Here is a 17,471-nt window from a genome sequence, read left to right on the forward strand (position 1 = left end):
AATTCATTTAAAATTTAATTATTTGATATTTATTTAAATTTTGAAAATAAATTTATTTTTTTATAAATAATAAAAATAACACAAAAAATTAAAAATTAATAATAAAGAACAATAATAATTCATATTTATAAATAAATTAAAAATATATCATAAATTTTGTACTCATAAAATTTCATAAGACTTTACAAAAATTTAAAAATTAATAATAAATAACAATAACAATTCATATTTATAATTATATTTAAAAATATATCATAAAATTTATATTCATAAAATTTCATAATACTTTACAAAATTCATATTTATAATTATATTTAAAAATATATCATAACTTTTGTACTTATAAAATTTCATAAAACTTTACAAAAATTTAAAAATTAACAATAAAGAACAATAATAATTATATTTAAAAATATATCATAAAATTCGTACTCATAAAATTTCATAAAACTTTACAAAAATTTAAATATTTAATACTTCATTTGTCGTCTAAATTGTAGATGGCGACAATTGATAAGTCTTGGACCAAAATCAGAAATCGTGGTTGCCATGAATTTTGGAATGGTCTACAAGCCTTTTTAGCAATGGCATCAGAACATAAGGATTGTGATGGACGAATACGATGTCCTTGTGTGAGATGTATAAATAGTAGGTTTGAAAAAATAGATAGGGTTAGAGCACACGTATTTGATCGAGGTTTTATGCAAGGATATGACAAGTGGATTTATCACGGGAGCCTGAGGATGCCGTCGTTGATGTAGCAGTTGCCGATGTTGAATCAGAGGATGAAATGATTCCTATTTTGGAAGATTTCTTTCCCTCGACAACTGAGGCACAAGGAGAAGATGAACAACCAACCACAAACCCACAATTTGATGACTTATTTGAGGAAATTGAAGCTGAATTGTATCCCGGTTGTGATTGGATTTCATCTCTTAACTTTTTAGCAAAGCTATTGCATTTAAAAGTTAGGGGAAAAATTCCTAATAACATCTTTGAAGAATTATTGAAGCTTTTAAAGTTTGCGTTTCCGAAGGAAAATAATATTCCATCAACTTACTACGAGGCAAAAAAGAGATTGAAGAAATTAGGCTTGGGTTATGATAATATCGATGTCTGTTTGTATAATTGTTGCTTATTTTATAAGGAGAATGCATCCAAGGAGGCTTGTCCAGTTTGCGGAACTAGTCGTTGGGTTACTTCCGAGAACGGGAAAGGAAAAAGTTCCTTGCAAAGTCATGCGATACTTTCCGTTGACACCTCGACTTAAAAGATTATATAGTTCGAGGATTACAGCGAAAAGCATGATATGGCATCATACTGGAAAATCAAAAGATGATGGGTTGTTGCGACACCCGGTCGATGGTTTAGCTTGGAAAGACTTTGATGCAAAACATCCCGATTTTGCAAGTGGACCCAAGAAATGTTCGACTTGGGTTACCGCCGATGGATTTAATCCATTTGGCAACATGAGTCTTGCGTACAGCATGTGGCCAGTGGTGTTGGCTAACTATAATCTACCACCTTGGTTATGTATGAAAGATAATTATTTCTTGCTATCTACCCTAATTCCTGGTGCAAAATCTCCAGGTAAAGACATGGATATATTTTTAAGACCTTTGGTGGATGAATTAAAGGAGTTGTGGAATAATGGGGTAGCAACGAGAGATAGTTCGACCAACTCAATGTTCACCATGCGTGCTGCGCTTTTGTGGACAGTGAATGATTTTCCTGCTCGTAGTAGCTTGTCTGGGTGGAGTGGTCAAGGTTATAAAGCTTGCCCTACTTGTAATGAAGACACGACGTCCATTCGAGTGATCGGGAAGACATCATATGTTGGTCATCGAAGGTTCTTGCCAAGTAACCATGCAATGAGAAGGGATACTCGATTTGATGGTAAAGTTGAAAGAAGACCTCCTCCAAGACGATTTACTTGTGAAGAAATATTATCACAAGTTAATGCTCTCGAACCCCAAATTCCCGGACATCATGAAAATTTTGGGGGCGTGAAACGTAGAAGAGTTGCAGAAAATTATAATTGGAGGAAAAAAAGTATTTTCTACGAGTTGGAGTATTGGAGCACGAATATTTTAAAACACAACATTGATGTCATGCATGTTGAGAAAAATGTGTGTGATAGTCTCCTAGGAACCATCTTGGATAATGATAAATCAAAGGACACAACCAATGCGCGCCATGATTTAAAGAAGATGGGTATTAGGGAATCGTTGTGGATTTATGAAGATGTAAATGGGAGGCAAATGAAACCGCATGCTCCTTATGTTTTGACTCGTGAGAAAAGACAACTTTTTTGTCAGTTTGTTAAAGGAATAAAGTTTCCCGATGGCTTCTGTTCAAATTTAAAGAGCAAAGTTTCTCCAGATGAGTCTAACATTATTGGGTTAAAATCCCACGATTGTCATGTCATTATGCAGCGAGTATTAGCGGTTGGTGTCCGTAAATTTCTACCTCGTGACACTGCAACAACTATTACTCAGCTGTGTAATTTTTTTCGACAGTTATGCTCTAGAACTCTAAATGTAAAAGATATGGAGGATGCTCAAAATAATTTAATTCTGTTATTGTGCAAGATGGAATTGATTTTTCCTCCAGCTTTTTTTGACATTATGATACACTTGGTATTGCATTTGCCTGAAGAAGCGATATTGGGTGGCCCGGTCTTTATGAGATGGATGTATCTTTTTGAAAGGTACATGAAAAAATTGAAAAATTATGTGGGAAATAAAGCACGTCCTGAAGGGTCAATTGCAGAAGGTTATGTTGCTGATGAGGCAGTAACCTTTTGTTCAATGTACTTTAAAGGGTGTGAAACAAGATTTAATCGGCTTGATCGAAATGAAGATGCGCCTTCTGTTTGTCGCTATCTCTCAGTTTTTAATTCTCAATCTCGTCCTTTAACTAGCGGACTTATCAAGCCTCTTGATCATACCAGTCGTGAAAAAGCTGAGTGGTACATTCTTCAAAATTCTCCTGAAATCCAAGCTTACTTAGAGTAAGTTTGTTACATTTTTATAAATTATTTTATTAAATTTTTAGTTTTTATTTTCTATCTCCTTCTATCGTATCTTGACATTATCATACTTCACAGTGAACATTTGGACAAGATCAAGCATGAAAATCCGAATGGTAATCACGATGCATTGCATAGGCAAACTTTCCGTCCGTGGTTTCACAAGAAGGTATAACGACAAAATTGTTAAGTTTTAATTCAATCATTTATATTCCTCTCATATTAATACATTTTATGTATTTAGATATATGAGCTGCACAAGCTTGGAACTTTACAAAATGGTGATGAGTTACTCGCTCTCGCTTCCGGGTCCGATTACTTAGCAACATTTTACGAAGGTTGTGTAGTGAATGGTGTTCGGTTTATTGCATCAAAGCGAGACCAAAAGCGGAAGACACAAAATAGTGGTGTTACCGTTCTTTGGAACAGAAGGGTTTAATTATTACGGCACACTTGAAGATGTAATCACTATATCTTATACTGGTGCATTTACAGTGTCATTGTTTGAATGTAAATGGTATAACACTAATCCATTAAGAAAGAAGACAATCACTGAAAATAATATAACTAGTATAAATACTCGTGGACATTGGTATCAAGATGAACCGTACATCCTTGCCAACTGTGCAAAGCAAGTTTTCTATCTTGAAGATCCACTCGTAGGTCGCGATTGGAAGGTTGTTGAAGATATTAGCCATCGACAAATTTGGGACATTACCGACAACGAAGATGAGACCGATGTAGATGTTGTTAGTGATTCTAACTCGCCAATTTTGTGTTGACGAGTTGATCTTGGAGAGTTGATTATGCAATCGAATGAACCTCCGTAATTGTTGAATCGTCCGATCGCTAGTGGATTCTGAGATAGAGAATAATGAACTGGATGAGAATTATGTTGCTGAAGAAGTAGATGATTTACTAGTTGAACATGTAGAGGATGAAAATGTAAACTTAGTGAATGATGGAAATGATAGTGATTCTTCAGTGTAACTTTTATTTTGTAAACATTCGTTACTAAAATTTTTTACAATTAAAGGAATATTTAATTTCTTTCGTATTGACATTTTAAATACTTATATTTCAATTATGTGTTTCACATTTGTGAATTCTTACGTTTTTTTCCGTCTTCAAAGTAAAGTAAAATGTCAGCTACGTTAGCGACATACCACGGTGGGGATGGTGATGGCAGGGATCCCCCTGATCCTTCTAGGGTACCGTCGTCTTGCGAAGCAGGTTTTCATATTTTTTCAAATCTACAATTGTTCTGAAAATAGATAGTGAATGTATGATTTACTAATAAAATAATTTTTCCCTCGAATATATATAGTTCCACCTCCGGTCAGAAAGGTTCGTGGGGTTGCCGCAAACGCTAATCTCGAAAAAAAAAGGAGAGAAGCTGGTAAGCCCTTACCGGTGGAGGTAGATCTTGAAACCGGCAAAGTAGTTGGCACCGAAGCCGCAATTATGTTCGATTTCTTGGCCAACAAGTGAGCATGTTGTGCCCGGGTGGTCATCTAAATTTTTCCGATGTACCCCAACAATACAAGGATCAAGTGCTCAATCGAATCAGAGTGAGTGATTTTTAATTATTAAAGGTTGTAATAATTTTATGTCCTCATTTACAAATTAACATAATTTTAAATTATTTTATTACATAGTACTACTTTGATATCGATGGGAATCCCCACCGAGACCTACTTATGGGGACTTTATATTCGGTGATGGCGGAGCGGTATAGTGAGCGAAAGACGCTCAGACACAAGCATTTCAAACAACATTACAAAAAACCAGAAGATTGGGACACAGTTCTCAAATTCCCCCCTGACTACTTGAATACCGAGACTTGGAAACCGGTTTGCGAATTGTTCGTTAGCGAGGCATTTTTGAATCGTTCAACTAAAAATAAATCGAATCGGCAACTAATGAAATATCCAACAACGCAAGGCACAAAATCGTTGGCGTCCATACGCCACGGAATGGTATGTATTAATTCTTTAATTGTTAAATGTTTCATACAAAAAAATTCTTTAATAGTTAATAATATTTTTTTCTTATAATAAACTAATTTAATTGTTTATATTTGTGTAGGGGGGTACTCTTGGAGAGCATGTAGTTGACGCATGGAAGGAGATCCATGTGAAAAAACCGTCTGGAACTTTCGTTAATGAATTAGCTGCAAAAGATTATGTAAGTGACTAAAATGATTTATTATTAAAATTTATATTTTATATTAATTACATATTCTAATAATTTTGATTTAAATAGGAGGAACTGATCAAGGAGCTTGATAGGAAGCGACTTGAACGACAATCCCAGAGCGATACTGGGACTGAATCTGAATCTGATACTGGTTATCAGTTTGACGTAATGGAAACAGTTCTAGGCCAAAGATCTGACTATCAAAGAGGCGTGGGTAAAAGGCTCAAGGGCAAAGGAAAGAAACCAATCCCTCAAACTCAATCAACGGTGCCTCCCCAACCAACTACTGAAATGATGAGCACCATGGCAGATATATTCTCAGCTATGCGTGCCACTTGGGGGGGTAATTTGACGCCTGAACAACGTGCCCTAATATTTAACCCACGCTTTGACAATTTCGTTCAAACGTATAGTCAATCGCAGTCGCCTCGGTGGTTCGTCTTCTCGTAGTCATGCCGCTCCTCCGAACGGCAACAACAACCTCCTACGCAACCACAATTTCAGCCTTCCTCGCAACAACAATTCCAAAATTTGTCACAGCAGCAATTTGAAAATTTTTTGCAGCAGCAACCCCAATCTTTTCCTCAGCAATTTCCTCAAGAAGAACAAATGCTCGCTCCGCCAATGGGAAATCGGTTCTTATACCGAACACCGTCGTAGTCTCCTCCGCTCGGCTCAAACTTTGTCGATTTTGGATTATTTGGGAGTTCATCGCAGGAGAACCAATTTTTTTCAACTCCCATTTTCAACCAAGCTGAGCTCGGTAATTTGACGCTGGGTTTATCATCAGACCAAGCGTATGTGCCTTCTCCGCCACGGGCTTCGGGGACTCGTACCGAAAATAATCCAGATCAAGACTTCATAATTAGAGACTTGAATGAAGATGTTAATGAATAATTTATTTATGTTTTGTAATAATTTAGTTTAATTTTGAGACAATAGTTTATTAGGATTAATATGTTAAAGTTAATTACTTTGGAGACAATTTTAAATTATTAATAAATTTTATTAAATTGTTTTAATTATATTAATTAGATTTATTTATTAAATATTTAATTAAATTGTTTTAATTATATTAATTAGATTTATTTATTAAATATTTAATTATTTATTTATATATAATATAAATAAATTTTTAAAAATAATTAATATTCTTTTTTTATTATACGGAGTTGTAGCGGCGGAGCAATAGCGGCGGGACCCCGCCGCTATTGCCCCGTGTCGATCTCGAAACACGAAACTGACACAAAGCAGTAGCGGCGGGGTCCCGCCGCTATTGCTCCGCCGCTATTAATAGTATTAGCGGCGGAACCAGTTTTTGGCCGCTAATACTATTAATAGCGGCCAAGCAATAGCGGCGGACCAATAGCGGCCGAGGTCCGCCGCTATTGCCCTTTAGCGGCCAAAATCTGGAGCAATAGCGGCCGAGGGGCCCGCCGCTATTGCTCCTGAATGTTGTAGTGTTTTATGAACACCCCTAATACAAACCATAATTTTAAACCAAACTAATATCTCTTCTCATGAATTGAATTTGTTTAGTTCAAGCATAATTGGTCTAGTTTAGTTTTGAATTTATAAAAATTAAAATTTCTTACAATTTCGTGATATTTAAAAATGTCACATTAATTCATAATAATTTTAAAGCCAAATATTTACTTTCTCGTTATATTAAATTACACCAATAATAATTTTGTATACATATATATTACAAAATACTCTTATAATACATTTACACTTACTAGTATAACACTTTCTTTTTGTCCCAACACCTATATATATATAGGGCAAGACTGTGGTAGGACCTAGCAAAAGTTCTCTACCGGTAGGGAACTTTTTTTGACCATTGATTTTAGATCATGTGGTTATTATGATGTAAGGTGTATACTCTTACGATAGGACTGCTTATATACGATTAAAACTTTATACATATTATAATAATATTTAATTATATTTATTTTTTAAAAAAATAATATTAATAATTAAAAAATTTATTAATTTTTATTTTGAATTATTTTTTTAAAAGTTATTTTGAATTATTTTTTTTAAAAGTTATTTTGAATTATTTTTATATTGGTATTTATTTTCAAAAAAGAATTATTTTTTCTAAACTCATTTTTTTGGCTTCTTATTTTTTTGGCTTTTCATAATTTACTGATGATTTTTTTTTTTTTTTTTTTTTTTATGTTTACACCTAGTCTTTAGGCTATGTGTGATTCTAGTGTTATTGACTGTTTTTTCAGTGGTTTTTATTTTGTTATTTGGCTGCTCTTTTGAGACGCCACTTATAAAAAAAATTAATTAATTTGGTTTGATATTATTTTTTCTGCCAAAAAAATTGAGCTTAAGAGAAATAAGTTGGGTACGGTTCCAATTAAAGAGCATATAAAATCATTCAAGCAGAAGAATTTTTGAAAATAAATATCTATATAAAAATAATTTAAATTAATTTTAGAAAATAATAATAATAATAATTAAAAAATAAAAATTAATAATTTTTTAATTATTAATATTATTTTATTTTTTAAAATAAATATATTATTAAAATATTATTATAATATGTATAAAGTTTTAATTGTATACAAGCAGTCCTATAGTAAGAGTATATACCTTACTTCATAATGACCACAAGATCTAAAATCAACGATTAGAAAAAAAAGTTCCCTACTGGTTGGGAACTTTTGCTAGGTCCTACCATAGTATTACCCTATATATATATTGAGAAATAGAACTTTTATATTAATCATCCTAAAAAGTGATAATACATATCCCCATTACCTTATTAAAAAACTCAATATGGGATTATACTTATAGTAAGAAGAAAAAGATAGGTATATAGGTTAATGATGATGATGATACAAAAACAAACAATATTTGTTTATTAATTTGGCCAAAACTTTTTACAACTTTTGATACTGCAAGAAAAACAACAACACTACTATACCACTACTTTTTGGTTAAGCAAAACAAAGTTAAAACTAGAAAGAAAGAAAAGAAAACAAGTCTTGTAGAAACCGAAAAATGATTCTTCATCATCACCATCATCATCATCATAATGTATATTTATATATATATTCTTAAAAGCCTTTTTATTAGTGACGCACGCTCTCTCTTCTCTTCTCTTCTCTTGTTTTCTTTGTTCAATCAAACAACAAGTCTTTTTTCTCTTTATAACTTTTCCTTCCCTTTTACGCGTTTTTCGAACTACAAAAAAAGACTACAACAACAACTACTACTATCCTCCATGCTCATCATCATCATCATACTTATTCATTAACTCACTCTTTTTCCTTTGTCTTTTTCCTTCACCCAAGATACCCCCCTTACCAAGTTGATATTTTTGAAAAGTTGAATAATTAATTCCTAATCTTTTTTTCTTTTTCTAATTCAAGAATATTGTATGTGTTATAAGGTTAGATTGATGGTCAAATACAACTTGAGAGACCCGACCACCAATTTTGTCTTTCTCCAATAGGAAGAAAGTTTGGCAATGGAATAAGCAAGAGAAATGAAAATTTTGCATAGTGTGCTCTGTCATTTTCTTGTCGATTGCATCACAATCTCAGAGGCAACTAGTTTTCACAGTGACTAATTTGTAGCCCAAAGGAATGTATGAGTGCTTAGATACAAGTCGATAATATATTGTAAGTTATATGCTTTTCTCACGGAGTTTGTCGACTCACAGTTATTGCTTGTATGTGTAGGTAAAGAAAAGGCTAAAGTTGAGCAGCAATGAGTTCGGAGCTCGAAGATGATTGTACATGTCAAGATGGTAAGACCTGGAGAGTTCGGTCTCGGGATAACTTAGGCATATTTTGTAGTCACTGTGCGACAAAGTTGTAAAGTTTATTTTGAACATGTAAACAAGTTCAAAAGCGAGATTTCGACCTTTTTGTATAATTATATATTTATAGTTATTAAAGTTTAATGTTATTCAAAAGTTTTAATTTGTCATGAATTTTGAGAAAACATTCTGAGCAAAGAAGTGCACAATAGTTAAAAGATCACTAGCGTGCCTATTTATTAGGGCATTACAATTTTGGAACCACCAGGTTGTTTACCGAAGACCGTCAAGACATGTACAATCATCATAAGAGATAAGCTCGACTTACTGTTCAGTAAGTCCTTACTTATTTAGTAAGTTTTGTGATTAGTAAAGCATGTAAGGAAGCATAATAGTTTTATGATTATTTATTTGAATACATTGCCTTAAAACCCATAAGTACGGTATTTACAACATATATGATCGTTGTCTGACCTACTTGACTTATGGGTTTCCAGGCCTTACCTATAATATGAATGCCCAAAGAAACACGAGAAGTCGTGGTAATATGGTTGAGACAGGAGGCAATCAGAGAGGTCAAAATCCTTCGAATCCCCGTGGATGCGGTAGAGGCCTTGAAAGATTTCAAGGAGGTGGTCATGAAAATCCACCATAAGCTCCTCAGGATCGGGAGCAAAGGTTTGCAGAAATAAAAGCCTGAATCCACCAACAAGACGAAGAAATTCAGAGGCTGAGACAGCAGGGTCCTTCTGCAGTGCCTCCACCACAAATGCATGCTGCTTTGGTTCCAACGGTGCAAGCATAACAACTTGTTGTTGGCAACCGTATGGAACCTTTGTATGAAAGATTTCGCAAGTAGACGCCTCAAGTTTTTCTAGGAGGTCCAGACGTTATGAAAGCTGAATGGTGGCTCACAGTAATTGAGAGAATTCTGAATTTTATGGGGGTTCGGGAATGACCAAGTGACTTGTGCTACCTTTTAGTTCCAAGAAGACGCACTCGTGTGGTGGGAGATGGTATCCCTCACTCGGGATGTCACTACACTGACTTGAAAAGAATTTTAGGATTTATTTAATGCTAAGTATAATAATGAGGTTGTTTGCAACGCTAAAAGGAAAGAGTTCACTAAATTTGTTCAGGAGGAAACCATGTCAGTGACAGATTACACAAAAAAGTTCGATTGACTTGCCAAGCTGGCTTCGGGCATAGTGCCCACATATTTTAGCAAGAAGGAGAAATACTTGGCAGGATTGAATGCCAAGATTAGGCATGATCTAGTGATTACAATGAACGACACCAGCTACGCTGAGATGGTTCAAAAGGCTCTTCGAGCTGAGGACACAATGGAATTTCTACAAAGAGCCCTGAGGGTCTCCAAGTGTTTGTGGGACCACCACCTTTCCTACTTTTAGTTATGGTAAGGACGGTGGTGATACCCATGCTGATCAGAAGAGAAAGATCTTTCCAACCTCTAGTGGTTCGGGACAGAGTAAAAGGTTCTGTAGAAACCAAGGTAGAGGCAGACGTCAGGGTTATTCTTATCCTGAGTGCCCATATTGCAAGAAACATCATCATGGGGAATGTACTCGAAAGGCATGCTTTGTGTAATATCTCCACTTCAAGCCTCCATTGGGCCCTTACACCCACGGAATAATGGCTCTTACACACGAGTAAGTCACTCTGGCTGCTTCATGGACTGATGACTAACCCTACAAACCAACACAAGTGTTTCCAATGTGCTTTGTTCTCACTCACACACTTCCTAGGAAAATTTTCCAAGAGGTCACCCATCCCGAAATTACCTCAGGTCAAGCATGCTTAACTGTGGAGTTCTTTCGTGATGGGCTACCAAAAAACAAGATGCACCTTCTTAATATAGGTAGTACCAATCAATCCATTTAAGCCCTCTTCAATTGTGCAATCTCATACCTACACAGTCTCAAAATTATCCCACTTGACCTTCCCCAGGCGGTGTGGGATTACAGAGCTTTACCCAGTATTTTCCCTTACGGATCACGAGACTACTGATTGTCACACTTTGAGTGTGGCATGGTCAGGCATTTCAAGAAAGACTGCCCTTAGACGAAAAAAGAAGAGCAAAAATAAGAGACGAAACTCGTACCTGCTCAGGTGTTTGCCATTACACAAGTGGATGCTGCAGTCAGTCCTTTAGTGGTAATAGGTGAGATTCTTGTCAACGACTCCTACTATTTTGTAATTTGTGAGTCTGGGACTACACATTCATATGTAGCGTCGACAGTAATTAATAAATTAGGTCGGCCTTGTGATTTTATTGAGATAGGGTTTGACACCCTACTACCTAGCAGAGAGTTGGTTATCTCCAAAAGATTGATTAGGTCTATGCCAGCTAGAATTCAAAATAGGGAGTTGAGTGTTTACCTAGTGGAGTTAGAATTAATAGAGTTCGATATTATACTTGGAATGGATTGTCCAGTATTTGACCAGTATTGATTGTAGGCAAAAAATGGTAACTTTTCAGTCAGAGGGTGAAGATCCATTTTTTTAATGTTGGGTCCCTTCAGGATTCTCGGATCCTAATCATTTTGGCATGATGATGTCAGGGTAGTAAAAGAATTTCTAGATATTTTTCCTGAGGAGTTACCGAGATTGCCACCGTAGCAAAAAATAGATTTTGTAATTAACTTGGCACCTGGGGCAGAGCCTATTTCAAAAGTACCATATAGGATGGCTCCAGCTAAACTTAAGGACTTAAAGATACAACTTTAGGGGATGCTGAATCTAGGATGTAATGACCGCATGATTTAATTATGGATTAGGAGGGCTTTAGACACTAATTATTATTATTAGTGATTTATAAATATGTGTTTTGTGTGAGAGAGGTATGTGTGTGGAGAAAAATAGTGAGTTGTGAAAAATAAAGTGTGTGTGAGTCAGCTGTGTGGTTAGAGTGACGAGGAAGAAAATGGTGTTTTGGGATTTGGGTGGAGAGATTGAGATAGGGAACATATGTAATTTTGATGTGATAAGTGAAATATCTCTCTCTTTATGGGTTTGGTAGTTTTATCAAACTGAATAAATTACTTTACTTCGTTTCTTTGTTATTTCGCTGCACTTGAAGTTTATTGTTTTCCTCAACAAGTAGTATTAGAGCCAAATGTTAAGAGCATTAATTGGGATAGCAGGTTGCATTTGCAATGTGTGGGAGAAGCCCTTAATGTGATGATCTCGCATTTAAAGATCTATATGGATGTCTTGTATCAAAATTTTAGCTAATATTAAGGTAGTCGGGTGGCGTGTCTCGTTGGTGATTACAGCGGTACAAGATGGAAATCTTGTTGGCGCCTTGTGTCAGAAGTCTTCTTGACAATGAAGTTTAGGCAATGTGTTCCATTTTGTGATAGCAATGGTGCAAGAAAGAAGATCATTTGAGGGGAGGTATCAAAAATCCTAAAATCGATCCAAAAAGTAGAGCCAAAAGAGTCAACCACTCGTGATTCAAGGATAGTAAGCCAAAAAATAGTCGCGCTTGTGATCGAGTTATCTAAAATGGTAAGCAAAAAATATCTACTATCTTAAAGGGATATCAAAGAGTCTCACATTGTTAATGTATAGATAAATAATAAAATATATAAAATTTATGAACTAATCTTCTCATTATTAATTAATTTTGAAATAAATGGAGTGAGTGAAAATATGATGATAAATTGGGTGAGATATCGGGAGGAGAGAAAAAGATGAGGCGTGATGAAACTTATGCCTTTTCCTTTTCCATAGAAAAAGAGTGTTTCAACTTTATGCATTTATTACCGTTCAGTTCACTCTTTCTCTCTCCTCATTTGTCTCTTTTATGCCCCATCTCAATTCTCCATTTTACCCTTCTCAACTTTCTCTATTCACATAATTGCCCTTCCCACTTATAATTAATTCATTGCAACAATAATAACCTCATTTAACAACATCATTATTGGAAATTTAATGTATTGTTATTTATTTTTGAAGAAATAATTGGAACTAAAATAAATAAATATAACCTTTTAAGCATTGTATCGAAATAATTTAATAATAATTAAAAATAAAGACAAATATATGCAGTGTGTCTCTATATTATTTGTTGTCTTTTTCTTTGTTGTTTAATAATATCCAGACATTTTTATTTTTAAGATAAGAGAATTTAACATCATATAACTATTTTATGTTTTACACAATATTGTATATATGTAATTACTTAATTTAAAAAATATATACATATAACCATATAAATATTCACACAAATATTTTAAAACAATGTCAACTCATTATTATCTCTATAAAAACTACTATAGCTAGCTCCTTTAAAATATTTATATTAATTTATTATTATTTTTCTAAAAAAATTGTATAGTTAGTCTACTTATTTGATCTCATTAAGATATAGAAGAAGTACTAAAATGATTACTAAACTTGACTATATATATAGTTACACATGGAAAAAAATTACATATTATTTTTCAACTAATTCAAACATAGTGATTGCTAGTCTTTGTACATTAATCATAACCCTATACTCTTTCTTATAGGTGAAGGTTAATAATAATTAATTAAATAAAATAAACAAATATATTTTACATATATATAATTACATATATATAAAGAATCCACTCATTGTGGCTGCATTTGCTATGAAATTATTATGCTTGTGTTTGACTCCAAGAAACATTAATCCAATTATTTAATGACACTCTACGATATATATATCTATATATATATCATGGATGACAACAAATTAATCTCTCTATATAATATAATTAACATAACAATATATGATTATATCTATATATAATATAGATAAAATCATATTGTATAGTGAAATGTACGTAGTAATATATAGATTGAAGTTTTAGTTACTTAATTAATACAATTAGAGATTATTTATTTTAATAAAAAATTATATATATATATATAAAAATAGATGAGGGACAAAGAAAAACAATTAATATTTCGTTAGCGTTGAAATTATTGTAGTTATGTTTATCCTTAGTGAGTATTAAATTTAATTAATTATAACAATATATTTTGTTAATGCATAAAAAGCTAAATTTCAACTTTGAAGCCTTAAATAATGATTTAATTATTCTTTTTCTTTTGTTTTAGGTATCCTTTCTTATCTGATTTTTTTTTGGTGGGTTAAAACGTTTTAATTTTTCTTTTTAATAATAATTAGTTTTGAAAAAAAGGGGTCTTTTGGTTTAATTAACCATCCTAACTAAAAAGGTAGCAAAGGTTGATAATAATATATATTATTGTTAGTAAAAAGGTATGAAATTATACATATTTTTGAAAAAAGCAAAAGAAGAAAAAAGTAGTAAAAAAAAGTTTTAAACTTTATAAAAAAGTTGATTTTTATATGATCTAGGAGTTTAGAAACCCTAAAAGGAAGAAATTATTTACAAGCGTGGCTTGATGACATAATAAAGTTTCATTTTTGAACCCTAAAAATTTTTTTAAAAGAAAAGAAAACAAAAAGTGTTGAAAAGTCAAAAAAGATGAACCATTTTTTGACTGTACTATACTTTAGCTATATAGTAAAAGAAAAATTATATAATGTATGAAAGGAATTGAACAAGTGATTGTTATTGTTTTGACTTAGAAAAAAGATATGCATGAATTTATTTATTTATTTTTATATATATTTAACCACTTACTTATGTGATCATAAGCTTTGGCAGCTTTTTCTTTGTCATAATTGTATTATTGTACACACACCAACAATTTCATAGAATTTTCTTTCACATCTAGTAAAAAACAAAACAATAATTATTTACAGATTGATATTATAGATTGATTTATAATTTATTTAATTTTTTATATATATATTTTTTAAAATGGGTAAATATATTTTAGAGTTTGTACTTTATAAAAGCTATTAATTAAATATTCTATTTTGTTAAATAATAAAATAGATATTGTATTTTTTAAAATGATAAAAATAGGACTTTACGCTTAATATTTGACAATTTTTTTTTAATATGAACAACTTTCCTTGCACAAACAGATATAGAAAATGTAAACGATTTTGTCATAATAATTTTCGATCAGATTATTATTAAATTTTATTTTGATAAAAAATCAGTTCAAGGTCCTATTTGTACTATTTTGAAAAATACATGATTCATTTTATCATTTAACAAAATAGAAAGGTCCAATTAATAATTTTTGTAAAACACAGGATCAAAAATGATATTTATTCTTAAAAAAATTATTCAACATTTAAATCATTTATGAAGAAAACAAATTAGAAGTTGTTGGATTGGACTAATTATATATGGAGAGATACCAACTTTTTATTGACTAGCTTGAAAATAATATAATTATGAATTAATTAACCAAAGATTAATTCCCTATTTAAAAAAAATTTAATTAATAATTCAACCCATATTATTATTTTTTTAGAGAGAGAAATATTTGTTGTTTAGTGAGAAGAATGATCATTATTAGGAGCTAATCAATTTCTAAAATGTGTTAAAAGTTTAAAATCAGAAATGATCAATCAAAGTCTTTTTCCCATTAATTTCCAACTTTTAAAAAGGTTTAAAGTTTATTTATTTTTTCTTTTTGAAAAGGAAAAAGAAGTTGTAGTTCTATAGAGAACCACGAAAAAAACGAATAAAATGTTTAATAATTATCTTTTTGAAGATGGATAGATTTAATTGGTTTAAACTCAAAATTTGAAGCGTGTTGAAAATTGAAACTATAATAAGAACGACATCTTTAGTTTATATTTGAAAATAAACACCAAATAATTATACCAATATGCCCTACTTTCTGACCTATAACATATATATAATTAACACAAATAAAAATTTATATAACTCCAAAATATTTATATTTGAAAACAAATTATGTGGCTAAAAAATAAAATAAAAGTGATCGTAAAGGATTTCATCATTTTGATGCTTGAAAAAAGTCTAACATTTTTTTTTTTTTTCAAATACATGATAATCAAGTTGGTGGGATCCAGAGATATTCCTATTTAGTGTTTATATATAAATGTACATAGATTTTTAAGTACTAAGTATTATATATATTAGATATAAAATAAAATTATTACTATATATTAATTATAATTGCAATGTTGGATTCTATATATTAAATATATATATATGTATATATTATTGTTATTATTAATAATTATATAATGCATGTACTTTTTGTAGACATATGCCAGTTAATAATCTTGAAAACGATTCAAAGACTCTTATCATTTTCTTTTTGAGAGAATTTCCATATTGTACGTTGATTGATCAAACTATAATGATTTGTAGTACTATTTATATCAAGAAAATAACTTTTTACATTGATTAAAAATTAGAAAATTATAGATAATATATACACACACAAATAAAAGATATATCTATATATATAAATATTATAGTTTTTTTTTTTTTTTGTAGAAAAATATGACTTTCGATATGAACATAAGTTATACATGAGAACTTAGGTTGTGTTTGGTCGAATAGAAATAAATTAGTTTTCATACATTTATTTATTTAGTTGTGTTTTATAAGTATTGAAATATTCTAAAATGGAAAGAAATTGGACTCCAATACAAAATGAAAAAAAAATAATATAATAATTTTTTTGTGCATTTTATAAATTTTATTTTATATATCCTATTTATAATATTCCTACTCTCATTGTTATAATTATTAATATAATATGAGATTTAGTAGCAACAAAGTTTTCATTTGTTTTACTTATATATAATATTAATTATCTCACTATTTGGCATGTTATTATAACCCTAGCTCTATTAAAATATATATCTTTGCATTCTATTAATCATACTATCTAGCTATAATAATATACTATACGTACGTACCTTTCATAATTAAGAATCCCATGCATAACATTTGCTTAATTAGTCTCTCAAAGTCACATTTTTGTTTTCCTTATATGTGTGTATATATATAATATATAATACAATGTATATATAAATACCCTTAATTAATTAATAATTTTCGATCAATTATGCCATTTGTGGATGAATAATAAAATAGAGAAAATATACCTAATTGATCAATTAAAAGGTTATACAAATATGTAGTGAGGAAAAAGCTCATTTGTTGATTTTGTCTTTTCACTCTACAAAAAATTTTATTTTTAGTCACAACAAAATTTATAATTAAAAGTAAGAAATTTGTCACTAATTATAAATTTTTATTCTTACGTTATGACTAAAAAGTCAGTAGCTAAAAGTATTAGACACAAAAATTACAATTTATTTAAATGTGGTTTTAATTAGTCACAATAATTGTTGTGCAAAAATTAAATTAGTAACAACTTGTAACTAAATATTATGTTTAATCACAGGTAATTTTTTTATTGTGACTAAAAGGTTGTCACTAAAAATAATCTTTTTGTAGTATCCGATCTAAGCATCATAATAAATCTTTTCCTAAAACCATATCATATGAATTATAAATATATATAAGACACACA

Source organism: Cannabis sativa, chromosome 6 (genome assembly GCF_029168945.1).
Source record: "Cannabis sativa cultivar Pink pepper isolate KNU-18-1 chromosome 6, ASM2916894v1, whole genome shotgun sequence".
Lineage (NCBI taxonomy): Eukaryota > Viridiplantae > Streptophyta > Magnoliopsida > Rosales > Cannabaceae > Cannabis > Cannabis sativa.